At 42.9% G+C, this 6,079-nt stretch overlaps 1 protein-coding gene across 5 annotated transcripts in view; it reads right to left on the bottom strand.

The window, feature by feature from the left end:
• zswim2 (zinc finger, SWIM-type containing 2) overlaps positions 1-6,079 on the bottom strand; it is an 86,842-nt gene that overhangs the window by 79,972 nt on the left and 791 nt on the right. The gene's annotated exons all lie outside the window — the stretch shown is intronic.

Genomic DNA, 6,079 nt, shown 5'->3' with positions numbered 1-6,079 from the left:
TAGGAGACATAATGACTGGTTTAGCTCTTTTATTTGGCAGCATAAGCAACTCTTTATCAAGCTAACCAAATTGCAACTACCCCACAGATTGTGGGGAGTAGATCTCCCAGATTAAAAGCTATAAATTAAGCTCTTTTTATCCTACATTGGTGCTTGGGCGGCTGCGGACTCGGCGTCAATACGGTTAGATATTGAACCCTCTCATACAAAGTAAACCCTTGTTGTTCTTAGACGAAGTGACAACATTTATGGAGTATTGTCATAACCCAATAATGATCAACAATGTTAAGGCATGAATGACAATGCGTCAGATCGAGGGCAGTACAGCCCAAACGATGTTTCTTATCCCTATAATTGGTATACTGGGTTGTCATCCGGGGATAATAGATTCCAGGTTTAAACTGTGGGCAGCTAGGGGTGTAGCTTGCTTGAGTGATTTAGAATGAGTGGAATCCCTACAGTGTGGATATATGCCCTTGGGCCCAAAAAGTCCACTTTGACACTCTGAAGAGTAACCCACCCTGACCCATTTCCCTACCATCCTATATTTACCCTGACTAATGACCCAACGCATCCCTGAACACTATGGGTGATTTATCAATGACCAATTCATCTAACCTGCACACCTTTGGACTTTGGGAGGAAACCCACACAGACACAGTGGGAATATGTTCACTCCACACAATCAGTCACCCAAGGCCGGAACCAAATTCGGAACCCTGGTGCTGTGAGGCAGCAATTCTCACAACTGAGCCACCACATGTTATTTGAGGGAGAAACAATGATATAATTTGATCAAATATCTCGTACATACGGACTGGCTAGTAGAGACCTCTTCAGTTTATTTTTCCAAATCAGAGATTTGATTTAAAAAAAAACACACATTTAACAGACTCTTAAAGATCCGATAGAGAGAATCGGGTGCTTATTGCTTAGAATACAATCTCTGTCAGTACCCTTTATCATCAGGTGGAGAGTGTCCTCAGACGAGACCGTACAGATTTTTTATGTGTGCTGGAGAGAGTTGGGGGTTCAGACCACTTCGGAGACATGGGAGGGTATTTGTGAAAATGTTCGAAGGATTTCATCTGTAATAGGACCTATTCAATGCAGTTGAAAATTCTTCATAGGGTCTACCTGACCCCAGATTATCTCCGAAAATTCAAAGTGGGATTATCGTCAGCATGTCCTAAATGCAGAATGACTACAGGCACTCTTACTCATTGGAGCACCGTGTCAGGTGTGACAGAGTGGGTCGAGAAGACTGAATTGGAGATGGACCTGGTTTATCTTTTCCTGGGCCTGCCCAGGGTACTTTACACAGATGCACTTGTGAGAAAAAATCTATACTTTCTGCGGTAGGAAATTGTGTTGGATGTCTGAAACCACCGCCCCACCCCCTCCACCCCACCCCCCGAGTCTGTTGGATCGTTGTAAGCTCTTCATGAGAATATCCCTTTGGACTTTCTCACCAGCATGGTGCACCAAAATACATAGATTTATGTAAGCCATGGCAGACCTTTTTTGGATTACCGTGATACAGGCTTATCTGCCACTCTCAGAATGGCTTTTATACAGCCCTGACGATATTATCTAATGAATCTTATATCCAAAGAGGAATAATAATGAACATAAAAACGGATATCAGTTAATGCTCTTGAAAAACGAGAGCGATCATTTTGTTACGCTGAGCTGCATTACTTATTCATTATTTATTGTTTATTTTTGTTTTTCTTCTCTCCGTTTAGTGTTTTTAACTTGTTTTGTATGTATATGCACATGCGTGTAATTTTGACCAGTTATTTGAGTTGTGTTGTTAGTGGTTTATTATAATATTTAAAAACCTATTTTTGAATAAAGATATATTTAAAAATATTAAAATACTAAAATTGATAGAATAGAGTCCCAAAGAACTCTCATTAGAGAGATCACTTATGGTGGTTTTTCCTGAGGTTCACCACACCTCGGGTGATGGGGTGAGGCTGAGAGACTGTCCCCTTCATGGTAACCTCTGTCAGTGTGAGGAACTGAGCCTGAGCTGTTGGCCTCCCTCTACATCACAAACCTGCCGTCCAACCAACTGAGTGGGAGATTGTGTAATTGTTACACATAGAAATAGGCACAGGCAAAGTGCAAGAGAAACATTCATAACAAGGAAAGTGGTACAATTCAGACAACGGTGAAGATAACGGCTGAGGGTAAAAACGTTCGCTGCTCGAAATTCTATTTTATAACAAGGCGTGTTTACAAGCTGTTTTTGGTTTAATATCATTAAGGTGAGTCAAGTGAAATAACCAGAATTACTAAGTGTGATTGGATATATAAAACCATAAAATATGTGTAGATTTTTGTTTGGTCTGTGTAAAGCATGCTGACCATTGCATGGAAGTATATAGTTGATGGAATATACTGTTCGGAGAGTGCGTTCCATGGGAAATGCCCTCAAACAGCCGCTTGAAGAAAGCTGGGGTAAAAGTGCCTGAGTGCCGTCTGGACTGTGACAGGAACCCCGGGGGTTGAATGACTTAAAATTTCCTGTAACATGGAGCTGAGAAAGCATCAGATCAGCCGGAACCTTATTAAATACAAGACATGATTGAAGGGCTGAATGACCTCAACATGCTTTGAAATGTGTGTTGAGAGTGGTGGAGCATGAGCCTTGTTCATGCTATAACAGATATACAGTGAGTGTGAGGGAGCAGAGGGAATATGGTGACCCTTACCCTGACAGAGCGGGGAAGGTTATTGGTGCCTGTCCTGTATTACTGGACATTTCTTCAGGCCGCAGAAACTGTACTGAGCTGGGTGCTGAGCACAGACCATGCTCAGTGGGTCTGGTGGTATGGCCCCCTCTAGGAAGGGAAGGTCCCCCGCTGTACTTGCCCATCCACTATTCCTGATGAAGTGCTTTTGCCCGAAATGTCGATTTCGAAGCTCCTTGGATGCTGCCTGAACTGCTGTGCTCTTCCAGCACCACTAATCAAGAATCCACGATGCAAACCATGCACTGTCAACAAACTGTGTCATAATTGGCCCGTATCTGCCATGCTCGGAGTAAACTATACAGGGCAGCTCCAAACTGAGAAAGCTCAGCCGTGTGCCCCTTGCCTTTTAACGATGGCACCAGTGCTAGGGAACACGGACTTTCGAGGGACATCTGAGCGACTGTGAGTACCTCCAATCATGATGGGTGGGAGAATCGGGCTGGCATTCAATGAGATGTGGGTTGGGTGGGTAGTATTTAATGAGGTGAGTTCGATAAGATAGCACCAGGAAACTAGCTCAGCTTCGTACAGACAATCCCTCTGTCACACTCAATGACAATGACACTGAGACAGATTACTGTTTTATACAGCTCAATGAGCCGAAGACTCTGCTGTCCAACACTCCCAGTTACAAAGCTGCAAAACAAATGCTCATTCAAAACTCTCCATCGCCTGAACTCACAGCTATATTCCATTCACTCATAATTCTTCATAATACTAACCCTTGTTGCATGATTCTATCGAAATGTCTTCATATCAGCATTCTGAAACCTTTGAACAAATCTTTCCATGACATTTTATCTCAGTCTGTCCCTCTCTGCCTCTTTCCCGAAGCACACGTATTTACAGTCATACGTTTCTACTGCATGGAAACATGCCCTTCGGCCCAGCAGGTACATGCCGACCAAAATGTGCACCACACTCACCCCATTTCCCTGCCCTTGCTCCTTTCCTATCCATGTATTTATCTAAATACCTTTTTAATATTGTTATTCTTACCACCTCAATCACTTCCACTGGCAGCTCAGTCCATATGCAAAACACAGTTTGTGTAAAAAAGTTGACCCTCAGGTTCCTTTTTATTTTTGTTCTCTCCAAACATTAATGGATGTCCTCTAGTTCTTGGTTCCCCAACCTTGCAAAAAATTTGAAATATTCACCCTATGCATGGTTCTCATGACTTGATAAGAGCTACACTTCTATATAAACCCCCTCAGTTTTCTACGCTGTAAAGAAATATGTTCTAACATGTCCAACTTCTCCCTATAGCTCAGGCCCTTTAGCCCAGGAAACATCTTTGTAAATTCTTTCTACATTCTTTTTTGTTCAATAATATTCTTTCTAGAGCAAGGTGAACAAAACTGAACACAATACTCCAACTGCAGCCTTACCAACATCCCGTACAACTGCAACATAACGTCCCAACTTCTATACTCAATGCTCTGATGTAGGTCAGTGTGCCAACAGCCTTCTTCACTGTCCTGTGTATCTGCGACTCAAATTCAGACAACCGTGCACCTGACCTCCAACGTCCTTTTGTTCCACGACACGCCTTAAGACCCTCTCATTCACCATTAAATTCCCACCTGAATTTGACTTTCCAAAATGAAAGATGTCGCACTTATCTATATTGAACTCCATTTGCTATTTCTCAGTCCACCTTACCGGCTGATCAAGGTACTGCTGCAATTTCTGATAATGTTCCTCACTGTAAACGATGCCTCCTATTTTAGTGCCATCTGCAAACTTACATGCATTGTGCACTCTCGTCTAAACCATTGATCTAGATAACACACAGCAATGGGGACAGTACCGACCCCTGAGGCACTTCACTAGTCACAGGCCTCCAATCCGACAAGCATACCTCCACCATAGCCACTTGCTTCATAATGTCAAACCAATTGCGTCGCCAAATTGCTAGTTTACCTTGGAGACCGTGCGATCTAACCTTCTAGAGCTGCCTTTCATGTGGAATCTTACCAATAGCATTACTGAAATCCATATAGATTATGTCCACCGCCCTGCCCTCCTGGCCACTTCCTCAAAAAACTCTAATAAAATTTGTAAGGCATGATCTGTCACGCACAAAGCTATGCTGACTGCTCCAAGTCAAACTTTGTCTTTCCAAATGCATGCATATCTTTTATCTCAGAATCTTCTCAAGTGGTTTACCGAAAACAGATGTGAAGCTTACTGCTCTATATTTCCCAGGCATTTATTTGCAGTCGTTCTTGAAGAAGGGCACTACATTTGTTACCGCCCAGTCTTCCGGGACTTTGGCCCCTGAACTGTCTTCTCTCGCCTCTTGAAGTGCTCTTGGATATATCTGGTCAGGACCAAGGAATTTATCTGACTTTATGCATTCTAATCTGTCCAAGAGCATCTCTACTGTGATATGGACGGTACCAAGATATGACAATTAACCTCCCAAAGGTCACAGGTCTTCATGTCTTTCTTCATGGTAAACACAGAAGGGAAATTGAGGACCTCAACCATCTCTTGTGGTTTTACACATGCGTGCCCATTTTGGTTTTTAAGGCGTCCTATTCTCTCTCTAGTTGTTCTTTTTCTTTACTGTAGTGAATTTGGATTCACCCTAATCTTCTCAGCCAAGGCTATCTCATTCTTCCTTTTCGCCTTCCTGATTTCCTTCTTATTTAAACTCCAGTATCCGCTGTGTACCTGCAGGGATTCCCTTGATTCCAGCTGCCTGTACCTGAGCCGCGCTTCCTTTTTGCTGGATGGAGCCTCAATATCTCTTGTCATCCAGGGTTTTCTCTTCCAGCCTCACTTTCCCTTCACCCTCACAGGAACATGTAAACCTTGAACTCGAGCTATCTAACTTTTACAGCCCTCCCTCGTGCCCAATATCCTTTTACCTGAAAACAAACTACTCCAATTAACCCCTGCAATCCCCTGTCTATTTCCAACAAAATATGCCTTGCCCCAATTTAGAACTTGAATCTGGAGACCAATTTTGTCCCTCGCCCCAATTTAGAACTTGAATCTGGAGACCAATTTTGTCCCTCCTAAAACCTCACAAAATCTCATCGGATATTATCTCAGTTATTTCATAAGTAAATACTTGTGTGATACGCGCCTTAATCAGAACTATTGGTATTTCAACTGTTTCCATTTACATCTCTCCCTTGCAATGATTTTCACATCTGCAGCAAAACTTGCCAAGGTATAGTGGAGATATGGAGCTGTAACTGGATGGGAGCTGCACATCCTGTCACTTCCAGCATGGCTGCAAGTTTCCCCACACTGGGCTGTGATCTAACACAGTGTTACCGAAAAATTGAACAACCTGT

The sequence above is a fragment of the Chiloscyllium plagiosum genome, chromosome 7 (assembly GCF_004010195.1).
Source record: "Chiloscyllium plagiosum isolate BGI_BamShark_2017 chromosome 7, ASM401019v2, whole genome shotgun sequence".
In the NCBI taxonomy this organism is placed as follows: Eukaryota; Metazoa; Chordata; class Chondrichthyes; order Orectolobiformes; family Hemiscylliidae; genus Chiloscyllium; species Chiloscyllium plagiosum.
This window is presented reverse-complemented; position numbering and strand designations above follow the sequence as displayed.